Raw genomic sequence first — 15,778 nt, 5'->3', positions numbered from 1 at the left:
GCTTTGCAAATAATGTTATCATTTTGTTACTTTGTAAACAGTCCAAGTTAGGTTTGCTCCCTTGTGATAACATATAAGCAGAATGAAACCTCTCTTCGTTCTCGTTCTTTTTAGATTCCTCATGTGTTTGTGAATTGTGCCGAATGTTTTACTTCAAGGTTACTTCTGGAAGAAATATTGAGACAGTTGCAGTGCCTCTTCATCAAAGAAGAAGATCCTTCCTTTGTATCCTGCAGCACCTTCAATGATTTCATACGTTTATTTAAAAAGGCAGCTTTGACACCTGATCTGCAGAATCAGACAATATATGTTGTAAGTATCTATTTTAGACTGTGTTGTTGTTATTATTGTTCTCCTCCTCCTAGCATATCCCCACAGAGGCAGGATTCATTTTTTGGATCATTGAACACCGCTTTGCACAATCAGCTGCATCTCCAGGGCGCAGGGTGTCTTGCCATCTCTGTTTTGTGTTGTGGCCCAGCAGGAGCCGTTGAAGCTGCCACCAGACTCCGACAGCGAGGGGCCCTCTGAGTCGTCTCTGGAGGATGTGGAGGACCCTGGACAGGGTTCCAACTCCGAGCAGGGCGCAGAGAGGCTGGTTGGCCACCAGGAGGCACCTGAGCCTTGGACCAGTGGGGAGGAGACAAGGGAGAGTGAGCCAAAAGCCAGTAGTGAGTTGTTCCTGGATGCACGCCATCGAAGAGCTAATAGGCGTCAGGAACAATTATGCAATTACAGGAAGTGATTGCACTCAACTGGTGGTCATTAGGCCCCTCTCCAGACTATAAAAAGCTACTTGTGCACACAGCCCTCTTTGCAGAGGTCAACGCAGGATTGAATGTCGGAGGACATTACTGTAAGCTTGGCAGGCTGGATTGTTGCCAAGCCTTATCTGTGTTTATTGCTGCCTGAGTTTATCTGAGTTGCTGCCAAGGTCCTTATCTGTTTGTTATACTTGGCTTTCAGCCACTGAGGTTTTGGTGTCTTGCTATTAAAGTACATTCCAGTTAAGCTTGTCTCGGCAGTCGTTACTGGACGGAGGAGGGGGTCAGAACAGTTTTGGATGCCTGCAAGGTCACCGGCCACTGACTTCTAATTGGTTACAGTGGAAAGTCCATACCAGCGGAGGCGGCCTTCTCTCATCTTCTCTTTAATTGGTGCCCCCCCCCCCCCTCAAATGTTGTCAAATGGTGATGTGGTCAAGAAGGGAGAGGCCCGATATCCAATGGAGCATTCCCATTTCCATGGCATGGAGATCAGAGGTGGGTTTCTGCTGGTTCGCCCCAGACCGGGCGAACCGGTAGTGGCGGCAGCGGGAAGCTCCGCCCACCCACCTGGACACTTCTGCGCAGAAGCGGTGCGTGTTTGAACTGGTAGTAAAATCAATTGAAACCCACCACTGGTGGAGATAGCTTTCGGTCCCTGTTGTTGCTGCCAATACAGTGCAGCAGGATGGATGGTTGTCTTGTGAATCTTAGATTTAAGTATTTAAAAAAATGTATTTTATACTGTGATATACTCAGATAAAAGTGTATGAATGTTTTTGCACTGGAAGCTTGCATAGTATTATTACTTAGCTGTGAAGAATGAAATTTGTAATTGGCTCGGCTGAATTATTTTGTTATATAGTTAGTTAACTGTACAGAGAGAATATTGCTGCACTATAGGGAATCCCAACCTGCTAATAAAATGTAATTAGCTGTAACAAGGAAAGTAAAAACAGAGCTTACCTGAAATACATATCTCTTACACATTGATCACTATAATTCTGAGGACCTCACTTTTTATTTATAGAAAAATGTTTACAGAAAGTGAAGCTCCAAAAAAGAATGAAAATGTGTTGCGAGGTCTTACTGATCTGTTCCATGGATAAAGCTGGTTTTAGACAAGTTGCTTTGTTTATTGATCGTTTTCATATCTGAAGTGACTTGAGAGTAGGTGATAAAGTGGATTAAATTGGTGATCATTTGCATTGGGCAAATTGTCAATAAATCAGAAGAATTAAGAGTGAAATTAGAACTTTCCACTCTGCTGTGCATGAAAACAGACACGAATGTGAGCAGAATCAATTTATGTGAATTAACCTGTGATGTACGGATTTATTATGGGGTGACTTAAATGAAGATTGATGATCGGCCATGTGTTTTGGTAGCACAAATTGGCAAAACTAATTAACTCTGTTTTGTTTCATTGGTGAATAATGTAACATATTTCAGCCTCAGTTAACTCGGGGAAAATGAAGATAAATGATCTCTCTCAGTAGTTTCTAAATGCTTTTCAAATCCAAACCCAGGTATAGAACAGACATGATCAATCATGAGGCTCAACATGACTCATTCTCCCCAGTGATTGTTGCTGTCAGTATAACTTTGTTGATGTCTACGGTGAGAACAGTGTGTCCATCATGTTTTTCCTGACGAGAGTTTCAAATTGTAATTTGCACTTTAGATAAGCGTTAAAGTATAAGAACTAAGGTAACTTCAAGTTACGCCTTGAGCAATTTCAGCCAAACTTTGTACACAGATGACTTACTCTCTGGAAACAAATACTGGGGGCTGGGGTGGGGAGATATCCCTAACATCCCTGGAGGTGGGGATGTTTGTTGTGTGTTCCATGTGTTGTGTGTTCCGGCATAACTCCGGAACGCCTGGGCGGCTGAAATGAAAAGGACTGAATTATATCTATAGTGCCAAGTCACGGTACTTTTGAGAGTGATAGTGTGCATTTTGGATTCAAGTTCTGTTAAGATACAGCCTGTTGTGCCTTAAAATGACTTCTATTGTACCACATAGTGGAGTTGCCTTGGTAGCGGCTTCGCAGTACTCCGCAAGGGGGCTCTCTCTAATACAGGATTGGGATAAATACATACCCAGGCTACTCCGGGTTATCAGCTAGTGGATGGATAGATAGATAGATAGATAGATAGATAGATAGATAGATAGATAGATAGATAGATAGATAGATAAAATATCCAGCCAAAGATTTAACCACCCCAGTGGCTGCTCATACATAATTTTATTTCATTCAGTTTTATTCATCACTCGTGTGTTTTTGAAATAATTTACTGCTTTGACGTTTTATATTTTGATACACATTTTATATGCTATTTTAATGATTTTTTAATGCATCTGTATTCTGTTATACTATTCAAAATGATACATATACAAGTAGTCCTCAACTTACAACTGTTCAGTTAGTGACTGTTCGAAGTTACAATGGCAGTGAAAAAAGTGACTTATGACCATTTTTCATACATACGACCATTGCAGCATCCTCATGGTCATGTGATCAAAATTCAGATACTCGGCCGCAGTGTCCTGGGGTCACGTGATTCCCTTTTGCCGCCTTCTGACAAGCAAAGTCAGTGGGAAAGGTAGATTCACTTTACAACCGTGTTACTAACTTAACACCTGCAGTGATTCACTTAACAACTGTGGCAAGGAAGGTCGTAAAATATAATCATTACCTACTTTACTGAGATCTTGTATCGAAAGTTCACACTCTGGAATTTATTTATTTAGTAATTGGAAACCTACGTTTTCTGTATTATTAAGCAAGGGCACTTCTGTAAAATTTGAGTACAAAAGTTCTACATAGCCCAGCCTCATCTGAAATAAAATATAGTTTTCTTCCCTAACTTTTATGAAATCCATCCTTTAAAAATTAAACAGCCAATTGGTATAATTTTCTATTGTTAGAAGTATAGAATCTATTTCAATATAGATATAGGAATTTAGTAGCTATTGGAAGAAAATTAAACTTTGTATTAACCACTTCTTACCTTAACTTTATTCTTCAGAGCAAAATATGATCTAATATTTTATTTAATTTATTTAAAATATTTATATAGCTGCCCATAATTCAACTAAGTCTGGGTGGCTCCCAATCAAAGATCAAGACATATTTTAGTTGCTTTTAGGGAGATTAAATCATTTAATTGAAATACTTGGACTTTCTAACCAATTGTGCCTGCCTGAGGGAAAAAAAACTCGAGGAACTCTTAGAAAATGTTTGCATTTGTAAATATATTTTGAGTACTAGAAACAACTTTTAAATTATCATTTTTGTTTGTGTAACAAACATATTTTTTTGTTTACAGGTTTTGGATAAAGCAGAACAGATGCGCGAGTTGGAAGGAAATATTCTCCCAGGTTTTCTTAGACTGCAAGAATTGGTAAGGGAATTAGCCACATTTTGTTATTTAAGAATGAAATCCCCAGCATATCATGACTGATTTAATAAGTATATTTCTGAAATGAAAAGTGTCTAGCAGATCTGACAATACATTTTACAAAATTTATTTTTGTGCGTTTTTCATTAGGACGATTTCAATTGAAAATTAGGACAATTTTAATGTGAAACAGCTTTTTTGCTAGCTGATTTGGTCAGTTATGTGTCTTTTGAGTTTATGCAATTGTTTATTTTATTAGCTTTGTCTTGTGTTGCCATTTGTGATCTATCAACAATTTGAAAAGTTACGTGACTAAATTTAAAGGATATTTTCTTAATACACCTAAACTAATGTTTAGTTAGAAGTTTTGCTTAATCCACAGCTTTATTTCCCATAAGACATGTTGCTCTTAAAATCAATAATAAATTTTGCAAAAAAAAAATGGGAAAAAGAGAGAGAAAGATACATGACATGGGTGTTTGTTTATTTTTATTAAAATGTGATATATTTTTTTACTTTATTATTATTATTATTTTGCATTTTAAGCAGAAACAGACACAAGCTGACAAACCATGCTATGTACCGTAAATATGTCCGTGGCACGACAGAACCGCGCTCCACTAAAGCGCGCCCGATTAAACCGCGTCGCTGACAACAGCGACCGCGGAGAAGAAAGGGTGCTTTAAATAGCGCTTTGAAAGCAAGCCGATTCAAGTTAAGGTAAGGGTTAGGGTTAGGGTTAGGGTTAGGTTTAGGGTTAGGTTAAGGGTTAGGGTTAGGTTTAGGGTTAGGTTAAGGATTAGGGTTAGGGTTAGGTTAAGGGTTAGGATTAGGTTTAGCGTTAGGTTAAGGGTTAGGGTTAGGTTTAGGGTTAGGTTAAGGGTTAGGTTTAGGGTTAGGTTTAGGATTAGGTTTAGGGGGGTTAGGTTTAGGTTTAGGGGTTAATTTTAGCTTTAGCGTTTACAACGTGCTTTTTTCGTCGCACTGTGATGACGTCAGCTACGCGGTTTCGTCGAGCGCGCTTTAGTCGAACGCGGTTTTGTGGTGGAACCAATATGTCAGTAGAGTTAAGAGGTTGAGAGATCTAAGTAAGCTAGGTTTTAACAAAATGGAAGAATTAGAGGGTAAAATTGATTTGTTTGTATTGTACTTAAAGTGACAAGTGAGGATGATGGTAAGAAATGCATGCAAATAGTTTTGAAGGCAAGAAAATGATTGTTTCGTGTTTAATTCAACACTGTGTTTTACTTCCCATCCTTTCCCTCCTGGAATTAAAACTGTAAATCTACAATAAGCCATAGTACAGAAATACTAATTTGGACAGTCTCTCTCATGCTTGCTGGTAAATGGCATTCGAGAACCTGATTAAAATGTGCTCCTTTGGGTTTTGAAGATGTGCATTAATCTTTGTAGCAAACCGAAGTCGAGGATGATGGCTGTTGTCCCTTGGACACATCCGTGTGTTTCCCTTGCAATAATCTGATGTAATAAACATGATGCTTTTGAGTGCGAGGAGAAATGTGTTTGCTTTGGATTAACGGCATTTGCAGCAGTTCAAATGGATTAGAGAGGCATATTGTGTGATTCCAATCTCTTTCAAGTCGGGGGAGGCTTATAAAAGGTGTGGAAAAATAAGTCATTCCAACACTTGTTAATTTATTTCCTAAATTTATATAGCTGCCCATCTATATCAATAGAACAGAACAGAACTGAACTGAATTGAATTCTTTATTGGTCAATTGTGATTGGACACATAAGGAATTTGTCTTTGGTGCATACTTTGGGTACTTGAGAGACCGCCTACTGCCAATTACCTCCACCCGACCAATTAGATCCCATAGATTAGGCCTCCTCCGAGTTCCATCTGCCGGTCAATGTCGACTGGCAACTACGCGGAGGAGAGCCTTCTCAGTGGCAGCTCCGACCCTATGGAACGATCTCCCCGTGGAGATTCGTACCCTCACCACCCTCCAGACCTTCCGCACAGCCCTTAAAAACTGGCTATCCGTCAGGCCTGGGATTAAAGACTGTAACCCACCCGAATAGTATGAATGTTGTGCTTTTAATGATGTACTGTCTTATGTGTTAATTGTTTGTTTCCCTCCCTTTTCGAGTTGTAAGCCGCCCTGAGTCCCCCCAGGGAAAAGGGCGACATATAAATAAATTACTCATACTCATACTCATGCTCTCAGTGTACGTAAAGAAAAATAAAATACATTCATCCATCAAGAATCATAAGATACAACACTTAGTGATAGCCATAGATTACTAATAAGCAATCAAATCATAGGAAAGGGAATAAAATAAAATAAAAAATATATAAATTGTAAAGATACAAGCAACATGGTTATAGTCATGTGGGGAGAGATAGATACTAGGAAGAATAATAGTAGTAATACAGTCTTAGTAAATTATTGACAGTGTTGTGGGAATTAGTTGCTTAGCAGAGTGATGGCATTTGGGAAAAAAACTCTCCTTGTGTCTTGTTCTGGGTGCAGTGCCAGATGATATACCTAATATATCAGATATATTATACATACTAACGTTATATTATTATCTCTATATATTTTATGTAATGTTATATATCATCTCTTTCTTTCTCCCACTCTCTCCCTCCCTCCCTCTCTTTCTCCCTCCCTCACCTCTCTTTCTGCTCTCTCTCTCTCTCCTCTCTCTTTCCTCTCTCTGCTCTCTCTCCTCTCTCTCTTTCCTCTCTCTGTCTCTCCTCTCTCCTCTCTGTCTCCCTCTCTCTCTGCCTCTTTCCTCTCTCTCTGTCTCTCTCTCTCTCTCTCTTCTCTCTCCTCTCTCTCTCTCTCCTCTCTCCTCTCTCTCTCTCCTCTCCTCTCTCTCTCTCTCTCTCTCTCTCTTCTGCTCTCTCCCTCCTCTCTCTCTCTCTCCTCTCTTCTCTCTCTCCTCTCTCTCTTTCTCTCTCTCTCCTCTCTCTCTCTCTCTCCTCTCTCTCTTTTCTCTCTCTTCTCTCTCTCCTCACTCTCTCTCTCCTCTCTCTCTCCTCTCTCTCTTCTTCTCACTCTCTCCTCTCTCTCTCTCTCTCTCTCTCTCTCTCTCTCTCTCCTCTCCTCCCTCCCTCCCTCCCTCCCTCCCCTCCCTCTCTCTCTCTCTCTCTCTGACTGACATCCATCTCACATAGATGATTCTGGGCAGTATGCAGACTTAACAACAGGAAATTTGTCCAGTTAAATTTTTCAAACAGTGGTTTCCACAGCTCTATCTTTCACAGCCTTTGGGAATAGTTTTCCATCTCAGTATTGCGTTAATCGGATTCCCGCTGCCCAATGAGATTATTGGGGAGGATTCTTAGAGCCACATTTTCTCCCTGACTTCCTGGAACTCACTTTCCAGTACAATAGGGTCAATTTTGACCTTTTGGAAGGATTTAAAAATGAACAAAAAAGCTTTGTCGCTGGTCTACAGTGTTTGCTTGCTTTATTGTGTTTGGTTTTTTTTTAACTAAAGTAATATTTAATTCTGTTTTAACCTAATTTCACCATCTGTACATTTTGGTATGTTTTAATTTGTGATGGAAACCAATCCAGGAGAGAAGCAACCTAGAACTAAGGAGAAATTTCCTGATAGTTAGAAAAATTAATCAGTGGAACAACTGGCCTCCAGAAGCTGTGGATGCTGCAATATTGGAGGTTTTTAAGAAGAGTTTGGACAACCATTTGTCTAGAATGGTATAGGATCTCCTGCTTGTGCAGAGGATTGGACTAGAAGACCTTTAAGATCCCTTCCAACTTTGTTATTCTTTATTTGAGTTTCGTAAATTTTTCAACAACAGTATGTTGTCTCAAGCCTTTTGATACTATATGATGTTAATAATGAAAAACCAGAATAACATCTCAGGATATAATAGATCTCTCGACTTACAAATATTGACCATTTTTTCCTGTGTCAGAAAGTTTAAAACTGTTTCTTTTCCAACGTCCTGGATCAAAAAAGGAGGTGAATAAAATCTAATTGAGATGTGAAGTACTTTCGATGAAAAATGTAGTTCTGCACAGTAATGAAAGGAAGGAAACTTTCGGTTCATAGCAGAGATATGGAACGCGGTGAAATTTTGCTTTTTACTCCCATCATCAAACCCTTCATGGGTTTTTCTCTCCTTTTTTCCAGCGTTTCCTTGAAGGGATTATTTCAGGATTCCTTTTGAATTTAAAGTCAAATTTTAGGATGCTTCAAGTCAGGAGGAAGAATCTCTTTACCTGGCTTTGGCCTCCTGAGGAAACGGCTAGTCCAGCGGTCACCAACGGGTGATCCATGGACCACTGGTGGTCTGTGAGAAAACTTGGGTGGTCCGCAGAAAAATTATTTGCATTTTTTTTCTATTGCACTAAATCAGGGGTCCTCAAACTATGGCCCCTGAGATGGATACGTGCAATGAACGCTTGTGTTGCTGCAGAGAGTGTCCCCCTTCGGGGTCTTTTGTGGGGGGGCAGAGGGAGGCAGAAATTGTGACTTTGGGCCTGCTTCAGCCTCCTGGTGTGGGACTTTGGGCGAAGGCTGGAGGGAAGCGCGGCTGGTGGGGAAGAGCCAGAGGGCCTCGTTCCAGTGGGACTGCATCATGGCCTGGAACTGGCTGACCATCTCAGCCCCGAGCCTCCAGGTGCCGGTACCTGGCCTTGCACTCCCACAGGTCTTCCCTCTGCTTGGAAGTGTGAGGTGCTTCTGCTGAGCCTCCTTCTCAGTCAGAATCAATGTGAACTGAGCTCTTTTGCCAACTCTTTCTCATGGTGGCTGCTTAGCTCCAACAACTGCTTCCTGTGGGGGCCCTACGCGGCCCGGGTGGGGAGGGGAGGAGTGGCTGGGAGGGGAGGGGCGAGTAGAGGCTGATGAGGCACCCTTTGACATGAGTGACATCGAGTTGGCCACACCCACCCAGTCACATGGCCACCTAGCCACGCCCACCTAGCCGGTTCATTAGCCAGATCATATTAGTGGTCCACGGGATATAAAATTATGAATTTAGTGGTCCCTGAAGTCCGAAAGGTTGGTGACCCCTGGGCTAGTCAGTAGAAGCTCAGATTTTATTAAAGCATGCTTTAACTCCGAAGCCCATTTTCATTTTGATCCGACGTTTCATTCCATTCCACGTTGTCATTTATAGTTTTATGTGCCTTTCTGACAAATTAATTAGTAGCTCCTCCATTATCCCATAACTTCTAGCACAATGAGAACCAACTTCCCTTGAAAACTGGACCCTGAATATAAAAATAACAGGAAAGTTTTACTGTTGTAAAAGCGTACTAGAGATGAATAAAAGGCACATTATCCCATAAGGGGAAAGCAGATTGGAAATAAAATAGGATGGCTGCTTTGAGGTCCTATCAGTTTTAATGATTTAAGTATTATTTTTTCAAACGCAATCAATTTGTCCTCCCTAATAATTAAAATATGTATCTTTGGGAAACATAAATGTCATTTAAGTATTATTTCACACACCCCCCCTCCGAACGCAATCAATTTATCCTCCTTAATAATTAAGATATGTACCTTGGGGAATCATAAATGTCATAGTGCAGAAAAAGAGGAGGCTGAAACCTATTTTTTTTTAAAAAAAATAAATGTGTTAGCTGCTTGATTAAGCTATTTAAGGTCTTCTCACTATGCAAATATCTTTAAAAGTGAAATGCTGAATCGGATTAATTTCTTTCCGCTTTTTGTTTTTTTTGCAAAACCTGAACTCTTCTCTGATTAAAAATGTAGCTCCTGGGTTATTTTTAATTTGTCTCTTCTCTAACTTCGCTCGCTTACAGACGGAGAAGAACGTGAGTGTGGTTCTCCTCAGTGAAATTGTATGGGAGCTTCTTCGTCCAAGCACAGGATGCCTTGAGCCACTGCCATTATATTTTCCAGATTACAGCATAGGTAAGGACAAAGAAAGAAAGAAAGAAAGAAAGAAAGAAAGAAAGAAAGAAAGAAAGAAAGAAAGAAAGAAAGCCTACGGTATCCTAAAAGTCGTTTTCAGGAAGCAACTGGACTTTCTTGGTTTTTTTCATTGAAGACGTTTTGCTTCTCCTCCGAGAAGCTTCTTCAACTCTGACTGGATGGCGGGGAATGGAAGGATTTAAATAACCAGCCGTCTGCAAGGAATATGCCAGTGTCAGCTAGCGACCCAGGGGGAGAATCTTCTCTGTGGGAGTGCCTTCCCTCTGGAATGAGCTGCCCCCAGAGCTTCGTATAATCCCCGACCTCCGGTCCCTTCCGGCGCGCCCTAAAAAGTTGGCTTTTCCAGCAAGCCAACCTGGCCTGAACAAAAGAAAATAAATTAGATTTCTTAAAGGTGGCCCTTGGTTAATGATGACTCATTCATTGGCTATTTTGCAGAGCATGAAGCAAACTCCTGGTCCTGACAAAAACCTCTTGTATTAATTGACTGTGAATTCTGCTCATTCCCATCAGCAAAGTCCTTTCGAGGGAGGATTTACGGTGACAGACCTATCTGGCTTGGAGAGCTGCCAGGCCGATATCTGCAGAACTTGGCAAGGCGTCTTGGAGAGTCATGAACCAATGAAGCAAACTAATTTTCTCCTGCAAACTTCACTCCCCTTTTGCTCTCTTTTATTCTTCTGGGAGGGGCCATTCATTGTCCACCTGTGGCCTTACTCCCAAGTCGACCCCTGTTCTTTAGCTGCTCCCTTCGTCTGCAACTTTGCGCATGCGCACACTGGGAACAGGCTCCCCCTGTTCCTCTGCCTCACTGATATCTGACTCCAAAGGCAGCTGATAACTGCCATATGGCCCTCGCCCCCTCTCTGTCTCCGACACAGAACCCTCCCCAGACTCCAGGACTGGCTCATCTTCCTCCCCAATCTCCTCACTGTCCGAATCTGCTGCCAGCTCCACTGGCCGCTGGCAGGCCACAACAGCAGTATACAGGAAGTCCCTGACCTATAGCAGTTCATTTAGTGACTGTTCAAAGTTACAACTGCACTGAGAAAAAATTGACTTATGACTGTTTTTTCACAGTTACGAACTTTGCAGCACCCCTAAGGTCATAGGATAAATTCGGACGCTTGGCAAACTGGTTCATACTTACGACCTTTGATGTGTTCCAAGGACATGTGATCCCCTTTTTGAATTTCCGACGAGCAAAGACAATGGGGGGAGCCGGATTCACTTAACAGCCAGGTTGCTAACTTACCAACTGCAGTGATTCACTTAACAACTGAGGCGAGAAAGATCACAAGATGGAGCAAAACTCAGCAAATGTCTTACTTAACATCAGAAATTTTGGCTCAATTTTGGTCCTATGTCAAGGAGTACCTGTATTTCAGATATGTTAGTGGGTACGGTGGCCAGCCGTTTATGAATTGGAAGCATCTTATTTCCCACTAATCATCACTCTCAGAATGACAAGGAAAACAAGTGCATTGTGTAAAATATAAATATGAGATATTCAACAAATAATGTTAACATGCCTGGCAGTTTAATCACTATATAAATGAACAAGGACCCTAAGGGACATATTAATAAAATGTTTACCTGAGTTGAAAAAAAGGCATTTCATTGCTTGAGGTTTGGTCATTCTGGGTATCTTGATATAAAAGAAGAAATTGTGGTAGATGTTTTCTTCAAACAGAATTCTATCTGTAAGGAAATTGAAAGCATGATATGATGATTTTAATGAAGAAGACTTGGGGCTGCCTGTCATTGGCTTAGAATATTACTGACTTAACTAGAGTGAGTTAGATAGTTAAAAATTAATCCCCCCCCCCCAAAAAAAATGGTTGTAACAGCAGGTTTCTTGGTCTTATGTAAAAATGTTATTTGGGTGTGATGTCTCCTGCATTGTAGCACTGAAAACAATGCAGTTAGTCACACTCCGAGCTTCAGCAATTTTGTTGTTGTTTTTTTTAAAAAATTCAAATAGGACATCTGCAGAAGATTCTGTCCCATGACATCCTCCAGAATATCATTTGATTTTTATGCTGCATATATCAATATTCTTCTTGGAGTCTTCTATCACAGTCCTGCAGGGACTTGAAGGAGCTTTCAACATCTGGTGAGGGATAACTTAGCTAAGCTAAGATAACTTTTATTGTTCCTTTTTTCTCTGAACACACTGGCACACATTTAAAAATGACATTCTGATTTTCATATTCTCTCTCTCTCTCTCTCTCTCTCTCTCTCTCTCTCTCTCTCTCTCTCTCAGTCTCCCTCTCTCTCCCTCCCTCCCTCCCCCGTCCCTCCCTCCCTCTCTCTCCAGATGCACACGCACATACACAAACACACATCTCACAGGCAATTTATTCTAATAGTGGATCTTGAAGTTCTAAATGATATTAAATAAATCTTTCACTCTTTATCTTACAGGCTGCACTTAATTTCTCTAAATATTGTGAGCCTGTGGTCCAAGGAGAGGGTGAGTAGTTTACTTTCATATGAATGCTTTTATATGAATGAATCCTGCCTTGTCATGGATACATACAGACTGAGCAATGCGGTGGCCTAGAGGTGAAGATGCTTGCCTCCCACTCGGAAAGTTAAAGAGTTCAATCCCAGGCGGCGGCAGATGTTTCTCTCCCTGGACTCAAAGAGAAAATATCTGCTGTGAGCTCCGCCTAGGCATCAGGAAGGGCATCCGGCCAGTAAATGCTCAGCTCCATTCTGTCGCCCCGACCCTATTCTGATAAAAGGGATGGTAGGGTCATAAAAAGGAGAAAAAAAATCGGTACACGTATGCTGGTTCAATAGGAGACAAAAATTACACCAGAAATTACAGAGCACTAAGCAATGCGGGAAATACCGCAGGAGTATTTGGGCAATAAAACTCTGTGGAAATATCCCTACAGTCATGGAGAGTCAAATTAGACTGAAATGATTTTTTTTATATGGTTAAGAGAAGGCCTCCGGAAAATATGCTGCTACCATTCCACAGCCTAAATATGACCCGGTACTATTAAAATAGGGGGCATGGTGGCTGAATGGCTAAGATGCTGAGCTTGTCAATCCAGAAAGGTTGGCACTTTGGCGGTTCAAATCCCTAGTACTGCATAACGGAGCGAGCTCCCACTACTTGTCCCATCTTCCGCCAACCTAGCAGTTCGAAAGCAGATAAAAATTCAAGTAGCAAAGTAGGAACCACCTTTGGTGGGAAGGTAACTGTGTTCTGTGTGCCTTCGGCATTTAGTCATGCCGGCCACATGACCATGGAGATGTCTTTGGGCAGTGTTGGCTCTTTGGCTTTGAAAAAGATGAGCACCGCCCCTTAGAGTCCTGTGGTCCTGGATTTTGGACACGTGAGTTGATTCAAAAATTGTTGACTTATGACACTGGTCCTCAACCTTTCGGGCCTGGCAGACTGGTGCGCTGGGTGTGGGGGGAAAGAGATAGTTCTCTATGCAAGTGGCAGTTGGTCGCTTACGCAAATGAAGCTTCAAGCTCATACGACCACTGCTTGCTCAGGGGGAATTGTGTGCCTGTGCTCTTCCGCCGCTTGTGTGGCCCAGTTCCGAACAGATTGCAGAGTCAGCCTTTTTCCCCAACAATTTGGGTCCTCATTTTACCGACCTCGGAAGGACGGAAGACTGAGTCCACCTTGAGCCTGGTGAGATTTGAACTGCCAAATTGCAGGCAGTCGGCAGAAGTAGCCTGCAGTGCTGCACACTAACTACTGCGCTACCCCGGCTCATAAACCTATAGATTCAAAAGTTTCTGTAAGCACTCGACTGGTGTACTAAGAGTCCAGATTCCAGAATTCTTAGTCTGAAAATAATTTAGCCCTGTTGGTTAGACGATTCTGGAACATCCAAGAGAGAACGGATGGAGTCGACTAAAGTTGGCAATGATGGTTATATTACTGGATGCTCTTCAGAGCTCCACCCTGGTTAAATTGTCTTTCCGCGGTTACAGCGAACGAACGCGACACACGCCGACTGTGGAAAAACATTGAATCCCATTTGAAGAAAGCTATGCAGACGGTTTATCTCCGAGAAGTATCAAGGTAATGGCTTCCCTTCTTTCTCTGTATTATTTTTTTTACTGTAACAATCTTGAGTTATCAGATATGAAAGGTTTCCCCCCGCCCTCCCCAATCATTATGAGCGTCCCTATCTGTTTAAATTCTGCTTAACATGGGCAAGAGTTTATTTATTTTTTAGTAATGAAAAACGTGCAGTTAGCCAAGTGATATGGAAGACGTGCGGCGTGGAAGGTTTCTTGTATGAGTTTTCTATTAAAAGCAGTTGCAGATAAGAGCAAAATGCTGAGGAAGAACAGGTGAAAAACAACACGTCTCTAGTGATTGGAAAGGCCCAACAGAGACTCCATTTCCTTAGAGTCCTGCGAAGAAATCAGGTGGAACAACGGGAGAAACAGAGTATTATATTTACACGCTCTGATGCTAAAGAGTTAGATGTTCTACTCCTCCTCCCCACCTGAAAGGAACTCTGTTCCAACTGTCAGTTGCCTTATGTTAACACGCTGTGATGCTGCCCCTTCTGATGCTGCTCCTTCACTAGACTGGGCGTGGGTGTTGCCAATGCATGACTCATCCAGCCTGCCGGCTGGGAGTTTAGACATTCTACTCCCCTCCCCACCTGAAAGGAACTCTGTTCCAACTGCCAGTTGCCTTATATTAACACGCTCTGATGCTAAGGAGTTGCACATTCTACATTAAAGTTCAAGCTTTTAGTATCAAGCCCGATCACATAGTTTCATAGCGAACCACGAGACTCCAGCTAGTATACCAAAGTGACTGATGAATTTTGTTTGGTCTTTCTTCCTTTTCTTCCAAAGAAGGGAAAGCTTATTGATTCACGTCTAGTATTTATATAATTTGCACGATTACTTAGCAAAAACCCTGATTCCCTGCTGAACCTGTATTTTGAGATAGTGGGAAGGCAAGCTGTATGTTTGAATGAAATTTTCCTCTATTGTGCCTAGGACAATAGCACCACAGCTTCATGAAGCAACCTTCTTACAAAATGTTTCAATAACAGCCTCTAGTTGTCAAGCTGCCTATCCAGTGAAACAATCTTGTATTGTTCCTGCTGTAGACGTACTGTTAAACAACTTTACTGCTTTACTTCTTTAATCCCAAAGAATCCCAAATGTATTCTTTTAAAAAAAGGAAGGATTTAAAAAAAAAACTTGTTTTTAGCCACGACAAACATGGGGGTTTTGAACAGCTACCTTGTCTTTTTTAGCTCCCAGTGGGAACGGTTACAGCAAGATAATGGAGAACCTGGACAAATAAAAGGTATGTGTAGTGTTCTGACCCCCTCGTTCCACACCAACACACACTCTGAGCCAAAGATAAGTTACGGCATTTAATTAACAGACAGACAGGTCCTTGGCAGCAAACCGGCACAGACAAGCTTGAGCAGCAATCCAGCACAAATAAGCCCTGGCAGCAAACCAGCCTGCCAAGCTTACACAAAATGTTCTCCAACATTCGTTCCTGCGTTGACTTCTGCAAGAGGGGCGTGTGCACAAGCAATCTTTTTATAGTCTGGAGAGGAGCCTAATGACGACCAGCTGAGTGCAATTACCTCCTGTAACTGCACAACTGTTCCTTACGCCTATTATTGGTGCCGGGCATCCAGGAACAACTCACTGCTGGCTTCTGGATCACTCTCCCTTGTC

The 15,778-nt window shown here is 41.7% G+C and overlaps 1 pseudogene; it reads left to right on the top strand.

Moving 5' to 3' along the window:
• Window positions 1-15,778, top strand: part of LOC116511717 — a 30,065-nt pseudogene that overhangs the window by 12,346 nt on the left and 1,941 nt on the right.

The sequence above is a fragment of the Thamnophis elegans genome, chromosome 7 (genome assembly GCF_009769535.1).
Source record: "Thamnophis elegans isolate rThaEle1 chromosome 7, rThaEle1.pri, whole genome shotgun sequence".
NCBI lineage: Eukaryota > Metazoa > Chordata > Lepidosauria > Squamata > Colubridae > Thamnophis > Thamnophis elegans.
The sequence above is the reverse complement of the archived record's forward strand: the minus strand, read 5'-3'. Positions and strand labels throughout refer to the sequence as shown.